The following is a 16,606-nucleotide window of genomic DNA, read 5'->3' on the forward strand; positions in this document are numbered from 1 at the left end:
ATGAATTGAACCTATGTTGTTAAAAATGAACGTTCATCCCTCTCCCTTCCCTATGATTAAGATTATGAAGTTCGAATCTAATATTAGGGGGGGGGGGGGGGGGATCGTGTGTTTTCTTGTTAGTCGCCTAGCTCCCCCCTCCCTCCCCCCCCCCCCCCCCCCCCCCCAGATTGAGTAGTATTTTGTTGTTTGTGCACAATTTTATACCGAATCCCTGTAGTTGCGATCAACTCTTCATCTATATATATATATACATATCTTGTCGATAATAGCTGGTCATGATGGAATAAATGTCTGGGTTTTTGTATCATGGAGATACAGTGTATATAAATAATTCTTTGTGTAAAATTCATTCTTTATAGCTATTTTTGCAAAATAAAAAGATACATTGTATATATAGATTTTTATTTTCCAAGTAACTTTCCATAGAAAAGCAAACGTCTTTGTGACGTAAGCGTGAATATAAATAAAGGATTTTTATTGACCAAAACCAACACCGTCTCGGTATAAAATACTCATTAGCGGAATGAGAGTATCGCCACAATAAGTCATATTCTCACAATGGAAAATAGTCGCCGCAGAAATATTGCAAAAAAAAAAACCCAAAACAAAACGCACTGTATCCATATCAATTTCATGTTTTTCTTGGTTTGTCCCCGCTACCAGAAATCACGTGTTATTTGTAGCTGTCATGACACAGATTACCTACATTATTGCAATGTTTAAATTATGTGTATGTTTATATGGTAATGTATTTATGTGTATGTTTATATGGTAATGTATTTATGTGTATGTTTATATGGTAATGTATTTATGTGTATGTTTATATGGTAATGTATTTATGTGTATGTTTATATGGTAATGTATTCATGTGTATGTTTATATGGTAATGTATTCATGTGTATGTTTATATGGTAATGTATTTATGTGTATGTTTATATGGTAATGTATTTATGTGTATGTTTATATGGTAATGTATTTATGTGTGTGTTTATATGGTAATGTAATTATGTGTGTGTTTATATGGTAATGTATTTATGTGTATGTTTATATGGTAATGTATTTATGTGTATGTTTATATGGTAATGTATTTATGTGTATGTTTATATGGTAATGTATTTATGTGTATGTTTATATGGTAATGTAATTATGTGTATGTTTATATGGTAATGTATTTATGTGTATGTTTACATGGTAATGTATTTATGTGTATGTTTACATGGTAATGTAATTATGTGTATGTTTACATGGTAATGTAATTATGTGTATGTTTATATGGTAATGTAATTATGTGTATGTTTATATGGTAATGTAATTATGTGTATGTTTATATGGTAATGTATTTATGTGTATGTTTATATGGTAATGTATTTATGTGTATGTTTATATGGTAATGTATTCATGTGTATGTTTATATGGTAATGTATTCATGTGTATGTTTATATGGTAATGTATTCATGTGTATGTTTATATGGTAATGTATTCATGTGTATGTTTATATGGTAATGTATTCATGTGTATGTTTATATGGTAATGTAATTATGTGTATGTTTATATGGTAATGTATTTTATACAAGGGCAGTGTCTGATGTCCGATCCTATTATCAATTATCATTATTTAATGAAGTTTGAATTATAGAATTAAGGGTTTAACTTTATAATTTATTTTTACTTTGTAATGTAAATATTTGAGCATTGGGACCTATGGACCTCTTGTTCATATTGACAAAATTCCACAGATGCTGCAGTACCTATCCTAAATCATAGGTGACACTTAATTGAGGAGATATGGAAAAAAAACGACCCGTGGGAATTCAAACACGAGAAGAAACAGGCACGTATCACAGTGTTGTGACTGCATTAGAGTCAGCGTGAGATGTCTCACCAAATCAGAGACTATGACTGTCATATTAGAATCCAAATGCCCCTAACTTATTTTGACTCGTTTCTAGATCTGACCCTGCTGATAATCAGCACACACAAGGACCGAGAGTTCCGAAATCAATAGTTTGAAATCTCCTCTCTGTTAAAAGTTTTATCTCTGGTCGGCGGCAGCTGACACATGTGACGTATGCAGTGGTCCTTCAACGCACGAGAGGTCAGGAATATACCAACAAAGAGAGAGAGAACGATAAAAAAGAGAAAGTGAAATGCTGACAGTCTTGCTTAACCTGTTTATCGGGCCTTTCTCTTATTTTGTATTATCAATTTATGAATATGGTTTGGGGGTTACTATTTTAAAAGTGCTGCTAAAACAGGTTACAGAGTTCTCAGTATAACACATGTAATCCAAGTGGTGCTTGTTAAACCACACACACCAAAAAAAAAACCCCAAAAAACCCAGACATTTGACGTCCACTTGTCAACAATGTACAAGGATGTGAAAAATATTCATACTTCCAAGACTGAAGACTGGGGTGTTGTCGGCATCTTTGTCCGTCTGTTTGCAATTTTATCTTGGCGAAACTTTGCACTACAGAAGGTAGAGATTTCATTATTGAAGAAATGTCAAGGTCAGAGCTATGACGTAAAATACAAGATCAGAATTATAGCAAGGTTATGAGGTATGACAAAAATCAACGTTATGAGGTTTAGAGGTCAAGGTTAGGAGGTATTGCAGGGTCAAAATGACTACGATTAGAATACACCCAGAAACGTTTCGTATCAGATTCAAGTTGGAATATTTGGAAATTGACGTTTTAGAATAGTTAGAAAATCATTTATGAGATTTGTATACAGTTTCTGAAAATGAACAAATTTATTTCTAAAAAAAAAAAAACACCAAAAAACAACCAATATTTGTATTTTGTAAACATTCGTATAGAGTTATCGAAATGAAATTTCTGCGTTTATATATGTTGGTACGAATCATGTTGTTAATTAATAATAATACTTTATTGCAGAATACACCCATATGGGTCAAGCAAACAAATGAACAAATTAGGAACAATAGCATGCAGATAATATATATATGCACATACATATGCTTCCACACATACTTGTATATACGCATAATTTTTATAATATGCAATAGATGTAAGAAATTTACTGATCATTTCGAGAAAGAAAGAAAAATATTGTAATATCTTTTTTTAAAAATTATATTCATTTTCTTTGTCGGTATGATGTTATTCGAAATATGGTTTACGTCAGTTGTTGCCTATGTTGCATAAATAAACGATCGTCATCTCCCGTGATGTCCGTGGTTTTAACGTTTAGGAGCTATATTCTGTTGAACATCTTAACACGAATACATGGTTGTCTTAAACTTCCGATCGTTGTGGGTATCATATCTACAGAGAAAAATCTTCAACCACAGTCTATTTTAAAAACTAAAATCGTCTTCGTTAAAGAATTTGTAAGTGACCCCGGATAAAGTGCTGATTTAGTGATTGATTTCAGTCTTGATGACGCAAGTGCGGCTCCGCTGCCGACTTCCGAATAAAAGCCGAATATAGGGTTGTAAATGGCTGTCATTATAAGCCATCCTTGAAAGTGGAAAAAATCAATCCCACAACAACTGTAGAAGAGATGAGATCGACCCAAGCCCTTCACGATTGATAGGTGCTGTGTTTGTAAACATCAATATACAAGAAAAATATGTCGCCATGAATAGATTCGTTCGCAAAATATGTTGCAGTGATCCCGAGCGTCTTGATTGGCGGTTAAATGTTTACTGGAACAAAAGTCTTACCAGGCCCTCAACTATACAAAGTATTCCAGTGCTCTGTACATAGATCGTGGTAAATCAAATCGAAATTTTCCTTTTCAATAAAAAAGTAGTTTAATTTGTAAGATAAGACATACTATAATGGGATCAACTGTTGTACACAGAACAAAGTCTGCAAGCTGCTGCTCTCTCCGTCCAAATCTTCTTCCAAAGATTTAAACACGAACAAAAGTCACGTTATTATTAATGTTTTGAAGCGACATTGGATCTGACTTGTTCCCAAGCAAAATATAGGTTTATTACGGCATCTTTAGGAGAAAAATAGAAAGCCAAAAATAAATTTGCACTGATTTCCCGCATGACGAATCGTGTTATTTTGGAAGAAAATCTAACACCTTTTAAAGATTTTCTAAAAATAAAAACAATAAAGTCACATCACGTGATTTTGAAAAGGAAAATTCGGTATATGATATATCTAGCAACTTTCCTGTGAGTACTCTTATCGTGAGGTGAGGTACTACTATCGTGAGGTGAGTACTACTATTGTGAGGTATGACTGTTGTGAGGGTCTATTGTCGTGAGGTACTACTATTGTGAAGTATTACTATTGTGAGGTACTACCATTGTGAGGTACTACTATTGTGAGGTACTATTGTGAAGTATTACTATTGTGAGGTACTATTGTGAAGTATTACTATTGTGAGGTACTATTGTGAGATACTATTGTGAGGTACTACTATTGTGAAGTATTACTATTGTGAAGTACTATCGTGAGGTAATACTATTGTGAGGTACTATTATGAAGTATTACTATTGTGAGGTATTACTTGTAAATATTGTGAGGTTTTATTGAGGTACTACTATTGTTAGGTACTACTGTTGTGAGGTACTACTATTGCGAGGTATTACTCTGTTGTGATGCATTACTATTGTGAGGTACTATTGTGAGATACATAAATGTACTATTATGAGGTACAACTTATGTGAAGTACTACTGTTATGAGGTACTACTATTGTGAGATACTTATGTGAGGTACTACTGTTATGAGGTACTATTATTGTGATGTACTACTATTGTGAGATACTTTTGTGAGGTACTACTAATGTGAGGTACTACTGTTGTGAAGTACTACTGTAGGGAAGTACTATTGTGATGCACTAATATTGTTAGGTACTACTATTATGATGTACTATTGTTTCATTTCTCAGTTGTTCACCGACTGGATGAGGTGGATGAGAGATGATCTATCACATCATGGCCGATTTCCTCATCTAGTCCTGTCAAATTGTCCTCGCGAAGACGGACGACTGGCCTTCTGTCGGCAGGGCAGAAAAATAGAGATATCCTCTATTGCAGACTAACCACTGAATGTAATTCAAAAATCAATTTATAATTTTGATATGCAAGGGATCAAATATTTGACGGAGAGCTAGTTTATAACGCTGTTGCATTATTTCTGTTTCAGAACTACCGAATAAAGAGAGCGAGTGGGACATTGTATGAGACATGTAATGTCGGATTAAACAAAATCACAGCCACCCACAAAAATAATAATTACCACATGGAAGGCAACGGGGAAAATCTGTTTGTATTCTTTCCACACTATATGGAATATTAATTCAGCATTATTCAATAAAAATCAATTACATTCGTGGTATTTCAGAGACTACCACGTACAGCTGGAGACTATGGGTCGAGTTTTGAATCCTGTGGGGATCCGGGTTATAGAATAGGTCCTCCGTACCCCCTTGCTTGTCGTAAGAGGCGACTAAATGGGGCGGTCCTTCGGATGATACCGAAAAAAACTAATGTCCCGTGTCACAGCAGGTGTGGCACGATAAAGATCTTTCCCTGCTCAAAGGCCGTAAGCATCGAGCATAGGCCTAAATTTTGCAGCCCTTCACTGGCAATGGTGACGTCTCCATATCAATGAAAAATCCCCGAGAGGGACGTTAAACAGTATAAAATCAATCAGGTTTCGAACTTATAACATCCTCTTGGAAAATCTCAAGGGAATATCGAATATATATGCTTAATAAATGAATCTTATGATTGTTTTTTAATGGCGGTATCAAAGGGGAAATGGACGTCATCAATAGCGCGTTGATGAAAAAGTTTTCCGTCCAGTTTCCTTTTTGATACCCCATCAAGTCAAGAATTATGATTCATTTCCTATCATTTAATTAATATGTTTTTAAATAGTAAAACAAATAGTTTCTCTCATAAAAAATCTTTGATTAACGTTTTTGAAATGGCGCGGAGGAATACGTGTACGTAACGATAAGGTAGGTAGAGTTACTGAGCAGAATTAAATGGATTGGACGCCAAATTAAAGATGCAATGGTTAAAAGATGAATTAGATATGAAGGAAGAGGACAAGCGGTGACAGGTATGCTGCATTGTGTTAGAGGAGACGTTGAACAGTGGTTGTATCGTGGGAACGGTGGAATGCGACTTTGATGCAGAAATCAAACGAAGTTTTCAGCCAATCAAAATCGCCATAATTTCATCAAGACATTAAATATTAAATGATTGGTATATAAGATTTGTTATATAGATTGTTTTGTATGATTTTTACTAGTACATGTATATATAAGATTTGTTATATAGATTGCTTTGTATGATTTTTACTAGTACATGTATATATAAGATTTGTTATATAGATTATTTTGTATTAATTTTACTAGTACGTGTATATATAAGATTTGTTATATAGGTTGTTTTATATATCTACTAGTATATAATACTCGTTATAGATTATGTTGTATATACATGTACTAGTGTGTATTAGAAGATGAACTTGTCTTTAATTCTAGGCCAAACCATGTCCTGTCACGCTGATGGCTGATATACAAGTATACTTTAGCATTCATTGACACTTTATTAATTATAGGCCGCCAGGAGGCGGGTGATTATATGATATGGTTTCATAGAAAGACGAACGTGATTAACTGCGGGCCTACAATATAAAAATGAATAACTCCATTATATATATCAAAAGTCGTCAATTCTATGAAATGAAATTACGATAGTTACATATATTTCATCACGATTTTGATAAATAACAAGAGATTTTTTTTCAGCGAATCTAATTTTCTGGTGTACGGAATCGTTTAACGTTATGGTTTTCCTTCAAGTAATCAGAATTCGTAGTTTTTAATTTTCATACCCGCACTTTCTGAAGAAATTTTGGGTATATTGTTGTTACCCTGGTCCGTCCGTATGTCACATTTTCTTCTTCCTCAAACTCCTCTTTTATTTTAAGCAGTACTAGTAACCAATTTATCTTCTGGAGTATGATAAATGGTGTCCTGTAGATGGGCAATAAGCTTTTGGAATTCACAATTCTACCCTGGGTCCAAATGTGGGTAAAAACCTATTTCTTTCTATCAAAAAACTTCTGGTTTCCAGAATGCCTCATACAATTTACACAGTAGCCAAATTACCGTTTGGAAGATTATTGTTGGTATCCTGTAGATGTGCAATAAGTTTTCGGAATTTTAATTGTCACCCTGGGCCCAAAATGGGAGTCGAAAAACCTTTTTTCATTTTGAAAAAAAAACAACCAGCAACAGCAAAAAATAATCTTGGTTCCCAGAACTCCTCTTACAATTTACACAGCAGCCAAATCATCTTTTGGGAGATGATTGACGGTGTTCGGTAGATGTGCATTAAGGTTTCGGACTTTTAATTTTTACCCTGGGGCCCAAATGGGAGTCGTTTTTTAAAGACAAAAATTGAATAAAAGTAAAAATAATTCATAAATGATAATTTAAAAAAAAAACCCTGGTTCCCAAAACTCCTCTTACTTTTTATGCATTAGCCAAATCATCTTTTGGGGGATGGTTGGTGGTGTCTTTTAGATGTGCAAAAAGGTTTTCGGGATTTTCTTTTTCACCTTGGGGAAAAATGGGGTGAAAAAACGATGAAAAGAAAACCTGGTACAAAGTGCATTGTGTCATGTGCAACAAAAATATATTTGCTTTAAGGGTTGAAATCTCAACCATTTTAAAGATATTTGAACAATAAAAAATGACGGAGGTTGGGATGAGCCCATCAGAATACTCAATGCATCTTGATATGTACAACAGACAGGAATTTATATGGCTTAGGGGTCACGACCTCAATTGTTTTTAAAATGTATTTCAACAATTATGAAATTGGATTTGGATGACCCCAGAACACTTGCCTGACAGAATACTCAATGCATCCTGATATGCGCAGCAGGAATATATATTTTATAGGGTGTGTTATATGGTTATATGGGGTCTGCTAGTTACACGACGGAGAGTATACCTTTGCGTGGGGGTGTTAATGTCTTATGACAGCATCTAGTATTTCTTTGTTATACGCTTTATCAATAGTCATACTGATATGGTATTGATTTATACATGTATGTGTCATGGGAGCATTCTCATTAGATAATCTATATTTTCTCCTTGCAAAGAGCAAAATACAAAGCACAATTTTAAGAAATATTAATGTTTTTGTTAAAATTGCAAATACCTATTTTCTTTTTAAAAAATAATTAACCACATTCTAAAAATGGGCTATTGTTATTTATTTTTCTATAGAGACCAAAGCTTCGTGGTAAAATAGAATATTATCTAATATAATGGATTATCTAACAATATGAGCACTACTCGTAACCTGCCAGAATGATCTCTAGAGAAGGACTGAATGCAGGAAAAATAAGCTTCAATATAAAATGACAATGTATGTAGGTTTCTTAATGGTTTGGTTTACATTAGTGTTAATAGTTACCAAGAAGATGTGGCCGAATTTGACGTTTGTTTATTTGTTTGTGTTCTCCCGAGCTGTCCCATCGCAACAAATTGGACATCGAGCGTGCTCGCGTGTTTGCCTTCCACAAGGTTACGAACATCATGCATCTGATACATTAAATCTCTCAGTCTCCTACTTGCTAATAGTGGGAAATCAAAGGAAGAATCTATTGATCACAGGGTATAACGAGTTACAGGTGATCTCTTAAGGTGGTTCACACACAGGGTATAACGAGTTACAGGTGATCTCTTAAGGTGGTTCACACACAGGGTATAACGAGTTACAGGTGATCTCTTAAGGTGGTTCACACACAGGGTATAACGAGTTACAGGTGATCTCTTAAGGTGGTTCACACACAGGGTATAACGAGTTACAGGTGATCTCTTAAGGTGGTTCACTACAGAGTATAACGAGTTACAGATGATCTCTTAAGGTGGTTCACACACAGGGTATAACGAGTTACAGATGATCTCTTAAGGTGGTTCACTACAGAGTATAACGAGTTACAGATGATCTCTTAAGGTGGTTCACACACAGGGTATAACGAGTTACAGATGATCTCTTAAGGTGGTTCACTACAGAGTATAACGAGTTACAGATGATCTCTTAAGGTGGTTCACACACAGGGTTTAACGAGTTACAGGTGATCTCTTAAGGTGGTTCACTACAGGGTATAACGAGTTACAAATGATCTCTTAAGGTGGTTCACTATATATTGAAAGAATTTCTCAAATCAGCATGAAATGATTTAATCATGAAAGATGTGATGATATATAAGTTCACTTGTCATAAAGACAAACAATATGCTATTCTGGATTTTCAAAACCCCATGATTTTCAAAAATTTATTTCATTAAATTTAAACTAAAGAATTTGACAGATTTGAATTCGGGATCTGCGATTCAGTAACCCTATACTTTATCCACAGATAGACAAAAAATTAATTGATTCAAATAATTTCAAGTATTCAAATCGCCATGTTGTGACGTAGTATCATAAAGGTATAAGTCTTGGTGCAATGAAGAACCTTTAAGGAGGTGTACTACATCGTCATAATGGCTGACTTCCTTTCAAAATCATCATTGAAAATGTAAATATCAGCAATCTTCGTCTATTCCCTTTATATTTAATTGCGTAGCTGAGTAGGTTAGCATGTCTACTGCTGAACTGTAGATCGCAGGTTCGAGTTATGCAGGGGTTTTAAAAAAAAATTCAGATTACTTTCTACTAAAACAGCATTTTTGAATAAATAAACTACATTTGAAAGTTTTCAATTTCAAAATATTGTTATCAAATTTTTCTGGTGTAGCATTGCTCCTTAAATTTCTCCGGTGTAGCATTCCTCCTTAAATTTCTCTGGTGTAGCAATGTAGATATACTTAACAATGCAGATATGGTAGACACAGGGACTTGGTCAAAGAAAGAAACCGAATTTATCTTGAACGAATTTATAATGTGGACATAATGTCAAACAAGTGTCGTATTTCACCTTTTACTGTTAACCTAGCTCCAAGATACTAGTTCCCGTAAAAATCCGGGTTTGAATAGGTCCTCAGTACCCCTTGCTTGTCGTAGAAGGCGACTAAATGGGGGGGGGGGGGGGGGGTCCTTTGATTGAGGCCGCAAAATCCAAGGTCACGTGTCACAGCAGGTGTGGCAAGATGAAGATCCTTTCCTGCTCAAAGGCCATTTAAGCGCCGAGCATAGGCCCAAATTTTGCAGCCCTTCATCGGTAGTGGTGACGTCTCCTTATGAGTGAAATATTCAAAAGAGGGACGTTAAACAATATTCAATCAAGTAGAGACGACAACGGTCATTTTCAATGGCAATATCAATATTTTACAGTGCCATGGATACCATCTGTACTGTACATTTCTGAATTTTTGTTTTCATAACTAAAACAGTTATTGAAACCAGTAGATACAAAAATGTTTCTTTAGAAAGACGCGTATGTCCTTTATGTACCTTAGAGGTACAAGATGAGTTTCATTTTTTCTTTAAGTGAATCTATTACAGTCATTTAAGAATCAAATTTTTGAAAAAGTATTATTATATCAGACCCTCTGTCTTTAAATTAATTCAACCTTTATCGACACTGAATGTAAGGAATTGTGTGACTTGGGTAAAGAACAAGGTACGATTGTATACATAAAAAGGACCAAAAATTTTCTCTCTATAAAATGTGTCTGGAATTAACCTTAATTAGTCTTTAGTAAGAATTCCTTTGAAATTAGAAATACCAATGTATAGGCACAATTTCTATTCTTTCTTGACCTTTATATGATTTTAGATTTATTACATTGTATACCATGTCTATAAGCTGTATTTGCTTTTGACTAATAAACAACAACAGTGGAAATTAGAATTGGAGTCAAATGATCTACATGTAGGTCAAAATTTTAGATATATTTGAAATATAGTAAGCACTTTAAAATGTATTAAAATGATTGCATAACGTTTCATTTTATACTACATCAGAAAATATGTTCAAATTATTGCTTTCTCTATAACTGAATTATTACGAGCTAAAAATCAAGTAGAGAACACACAAATTCAGAGAGAGAGAGAAAAAGAAAGAGAGAGAGAGATTAAAAAATGCCCAGAATTTATTAAGATTTCTCTGCACTACAATTCAAATATAGATAACGTTCATTTAGAGCGCAGTCTAATTGAATAACAGGTATTTTCGATTCATCTAAAAACATCATCTATAAGAGCGCGCTTCAATAATACAATGTATATTTTAATGTACATATGTTTGTACTCCAAAACAAGTTACTAACCTACTTGATTACAATAAGCACTTTGAATCCGCTGAAGGGAGTACCACCAGTAATTCATTAATGGAAGCTTTCTCTAGTAAGCTGGATATATTCTAAAATAATTAACGCTATCATCACTTTTAATCAGAGTGATTTATTAGATTCATCTGAATTTTAATTCATATGCTGAATAGAAGTTCTCGCTAGTTGAATTGTTGCTCTTCTCAATAAATTTAAGCGCTCCCCAACTTTACAAATACAAATATTTATTGGCACAAAACACAATTACAATAATTGGCAAAGGCCCATTGAACATCATTAAATAATGTTTACATAATTTTTATGTAGTCTTATTAGTTAAGTAATTGACTTCTGTATTCAAAACAGTCTCTAATAAATTTCATTGTAATTCTTAAGACTTTATGTATATCACTGTTAAAATATATTAGTAACATTTACATATTAGAAGTGATTCAATTCAAGGGAGCAGCAATTCAACTAAGGAAAACTTATTTTGAGAGATCACTAATTCGGCGTGTCTGCATGCAAGTAGAGTGGAGGAGATCGTTAAATCAGTTCTATTGAAAAGACGACCTCTACTGTACTTGTTGAAAGAAGTCTCCATAATAGTATGAGAGAGATAGAGATAATTTGAGAATATCCTAATTTGGTGTTCTTTAAAGTCCGTAATTGTTTGCCGAAGCTGTGAGTGTAAAAGTAAAGCGGAGAGAGAGAGAGAGAGAGAGAGAGTAGTAAAGGGTTTCTCTGGACGTCTTTTTATCGGTGACGTTTGAAGACTTGTGTAATGATTGATTGATTGTATAGAATAGAACAAATTCGTGTTAACTGCAGCACATTATATCTAATAAATATTTCTCTATAATTGCAATCACAGCATATTCCATTGTATTAGAACTCGACTTGCTATATTGGCTAGATAAAATCATTATAAGGTAAGCTATTTTGTGATGAAATTGCCTGTGGTTTTAGTGAGATAACTTTACGTATAACGATAGTGATTGAATATTGTTTAACGTCCCTCTCGAGAATTTTTCACTCGTATGGAGACGTCATCATTGCCGGTGAAGGGCTGCAAAATTTAAGCCTATACTCAGCGCTTACGGTCTTTGAGCAGGGACGGATCTTTACCATACCATACCTGTTGCGATACGGGGCTTCGGTTTTTGCGGTCTCATCCGAAGGACCTGCCCATATAGTCACCTCTTACGACAAGCAAGGGGAACCGAGGACCAATTCTGACCCGGATACCCACGGGACCCTATATAGAGACTCAGACAATATACTATTGACGTTTCACATGATCACACAGAGTCATAGGCGTAGCTTGGTTTCGAATATTACCGAGGCAAGGGGGTCTGGGGGGCTGTGCCCCCCAGAAGCTATCGACATTTTAACAACGTAAAAGGTGTTTTTTTGTTTTTTTTACCGAGGCAGTTGCCTCGGTTGCCTCAATGGAAGCTACGCCACTGAGAGTTTAGGCGGAAATCTGATATTTGATGGTCAAAGGTCAATGTTCTATTTTGTATGAATGTTGGTCGCCAGGAATGCTGGCATTAACGTGACCTTGTTCGCAGACTTTGATCAAGTTTAGTCCAGCTGTGAATACGATTTCGTGATATTTTTCTAAATTTCAATATTATCTGTTATTAACATTCTCTTATGGGGAACTGACATAAAATTCATTTGGAAGTCAACAGAAACGAATGTTGAACATCTAATGGAGACGAACAACGCAATTAAATGAAAATCTAGATATCACAGAAAATGATTAATGGGCAACCTACAGTTTCAGGGGTCAGGACCATTTTGCTTGGACTGCGATATAATGGTTTAACGTTATTAAGCATGTTGCGTGTCATGCGCAAAACTTCGCATCAATTTTCTTGAAATTTAATACTGGGCTAGCTATGCTATATAATTTTATAAATATATTTCACGGAATGTTTTACCTTTTTGCGCATTTTTGATTCAAGAGGAATTACTTCAAATCACAGAAAAAATATTACATGGAATCCGTTTTTATCTTTAGACCTACGAAAACTAACAGGAATTTTGTGTGTATATCTAACAACAAAGAACATCAAGTAACTCCAAGAAAAGAGTTAGGCCTTTACTTCAGTACCAATATGCCATAATTGTCAGCTGTTTAAAATAATTGTATCTCAAAACTTTGAAAACTTCACACACACACATATATCATGTAATTATTCAACCAAGTGTTTTATTTTAAACATTTGGCCAACTTTCATAAAACATAAATATGTGGCTGACTGAAATGGTAAAGCTTCTATTGGACGGTCCTACCTTTGGCAACAGCATGTTTCAGTTCGTAGACTACGTGGCCTGGTCGGAATTGACAAAAGATAAAGGCGCTTTAGATATTTACTACCACCTTGTTGTTTAAACAGCAAAACTTGAGGACCAAACGATGCAGTAAAGTTGCAAGCTTTCACACCTATACAGTATATTTCAATGGGATCCCTAAAAAGGGTAGTTCAGAGAAATGCCAATTTGTCCTCAGGATATGAAATTCCAAATACTACATAGCCCGGATCTAGCGCATGTATTTGGGATACTTGATACTTGATCATATCATTATGTGTATTGGATTTGGACTTCCTGTCTGTCTGTCCCTTTAGGGTTGTGTTAAGAACATTCAACACCAGGAATAACTTTTGAAGCGAATGATTTTAAAGTACACCTAGGGCCTATAAAGTAATATTGTGTATATGTAATCCTCCTTTTGCGATGGTGCTATGTTAGAAGCCACTGTGACCTTGACCTTTAACCTACTTGTTTTCCCAAGATCTAGGAGATGTAACCCCTATGACAAGGCCTTTCAAGCAGTACATCTAATGCATATCTATTTTAAAATTATATTTCATTTGATAAAACACTTCCCTCAATGTATTTATTAAGGAAATGCATGTGTGAATAGCTTTCATAGAGACAAAAAACCTCTCCGACTTGAGATTTGGACGCCATGAACCTGGACATATCAGCTTCTTCTGATCTGTTAAGGTCACGATTGTTTGACCTTTGTTCTTCTCACGTCTGCTTCCGTTCCCGAACAATGAAAACCGCTGTAGTACAGTCTGGAGCGATCACTGGCGCGTGCCTACTAGAAGAATTGGACGATACGACGGACTGATCATAAAATACACACCTTTGCATGTCACCCTGGGAATTCGTCATGTGCTCTGGAATTCTTATTTACAACTTAATTATGTCATACTATCATCGAGAAGTTATTTTTGCTGAGTTTGAAATAGCTAAATTTTGTTTGACACATGTCTTGCCAAGTTACTCGGTCACGCAGCCATTCATTGCTTACATAAAACTTTACAACAACGTGACGAACATTTCTCATACCTGTGCTTTCATTTCGGAAACATCAAACTCAGTCGTTTTTGAAAGATAAAGAATTTTTAAAAGGTATATATTTCGTTTTGCATATCTATATATAGCGCATATATTTTGAATTCAAACTGAGCACTTCCCGTGGTCTTGGCGTTTGGAAGAATAATTTAGGATTTTAGTTCGTTTGTACATGTAACAGTAGTTTTCAAAATTAGGCAAGAGACATGATACTTTAGTCTTCAGACCCTTTCACACTGAACGAAACCGTCTTACGACCTGATATTTAAAGCTAGTTCGCCTACACGTTAATACTACTCTGTGTCCGTGATATGCGCATAATAGAGTCCCTTCGTTGCTCTCACCAACACCCATGCACAAGGACCGCGGAACGCTATTACTAACAATCACGAGGACCGCGGTACGCTCTCACTAACAATCACGAGGACCGTGGAACACTCACTAGCAATCACGAGGACCGCGGTACGCTCTCACTAACAATCACGAGGACCGTGGAACACTCTCACTAACAACCACGAGGACCGTGGAACACTCACTAGCAATCACGAGGACCGCGGTACGCTCTCACTAACAATCACGAGGACCGTGGAACACTCTAACAACCACGAGGACTGCGGTACAGTCTCACTAACAATCACGAGGACCGCGGTACGCTCTCACTAACAATCACGGGGACCGTGGAACACTCACTAGCAATCACGAGGACCGCGGTACGCTCTCACTAACAATCACGAGGACCGTGGAACACTCTCACTAACAACCACGAGGACCGTGGAACACTCACTAGCAATCACGAGGACCGCGGTACGCTCTCACTAACAATCACGAGGACCGTGGAACACTCTCACTAACAATCATTAGGACCACGGTGCACTCTCACTAACAACCACGAGGACCGCGATACACTCTCACTAACAATCACGAGGACCGCGATACACTCTCACTAACAATCACGAGGACCGCGATACACTCTCACTAACAATCATTAGGACCACGGTGCACTCTCACTAACAACCACGAGGACCGCGATACACTCTCACTAACAATCACGAGGACCGCGATACACTCTCACTAACAATCACGAGGACCGCGGTACACTCTTTCTAACAATTACGAGGTCCGCGGTACACTCTCACTAACAATCACGAGGACCGTGGAACACTCTCACTAACAATCACGAGGACCGCGGTACACTCTTTCTAACAATTACGAGGTCCGCGGTACACTCTCACTAGCAATTACGAGGACCGTGGAACACTCACTAGCAATCACGAGGACCACGGTACACTCTCACTAACAACCACGAGGACCGCGCTACGCTCACTAACAATCACGAGGACCGTGGTACGCTCTCACTAACAATCACGAGGACTGTGGTACACTCTCACTAACAATCACGAGGACCGCGGTACACTCTTTCTAACAATGATGAGGACCGCGGTACAGTGCTCGTAGCGTAGTGTGTTCGTGTTAGGTTCAAAACAGGAACTTTGTTTATATGTAGAGCGTGGTGCAGGCGTTAGAGAGCGTTTGTGGGACACAGAAAACACGGAGGAAAACCCCTATTTTACGCAGACTAGGAGCGAAGCAGAGGCGTGATCGCCCTCATAAGTATCCATTATCTCGCTGAATACGAAGTACTGTATAAAATATGTATGAATCTGAGGTTTGATATAGCTTTCGTGCTAGGTTCTAATTTGGGTGTGAACATTGGACATGGCCGATGGATTATACTAGACAAGTGTCAAACAAATTTCAGCTATTTCAAATTCAGCAAAATTTTCAATTTATGTTATCGTGGGAATTCATAATATGCTCTGGAATTCTTATGTACAGTTAATTATGTCATACTATCATCGAGACGTTAATTTTGCTGACTACTAATATGAAACAGCTGACATGTCAAGCGGAGTTACTCGGTCACATAGCGATTCATTGCTCATAAGAACTAACTCATAAACTACAACGACGTGGCGAAGACTTCTCAAGA

General features: G+C 36.1%; 1 long non-coding RNA gene across 1 annotated transcript; it reads left to right on the top strand.

Moving 5' to 3' along the window:
* Window positions 1-4,148: 4,148 nt before the first annotated feature.
* On the top strand, window positions 4,149-5,189 carry LOC125669986 (uncharacterized). Its single transcript, XR_007368080.2, has 3 exons — window positions 4,149-4,200; window positions 4,880-5,041; window positions 5,137-5,189. It is a non-coding gene; the product is annotated as an uncharacterized LOC125669986 (long non-coding RNA).
* Window positions 5,190-16,606: the final 11,417 nt, after the last annotated feature.

Source organism: Ostrea edulis, chromosome 4 (assembly GCF_947568905.1).
Source record: "Ostrea edulis chromosome 4, xbOstEdul1.1, whole genome shotgun sequence".
Classification (NCBI taxonomy): Eukaryota; Metazoa; Mollusca; class Bivalvia; order Ostreida; family Ostreidae; genus Ostrea; species Ostrea edulis.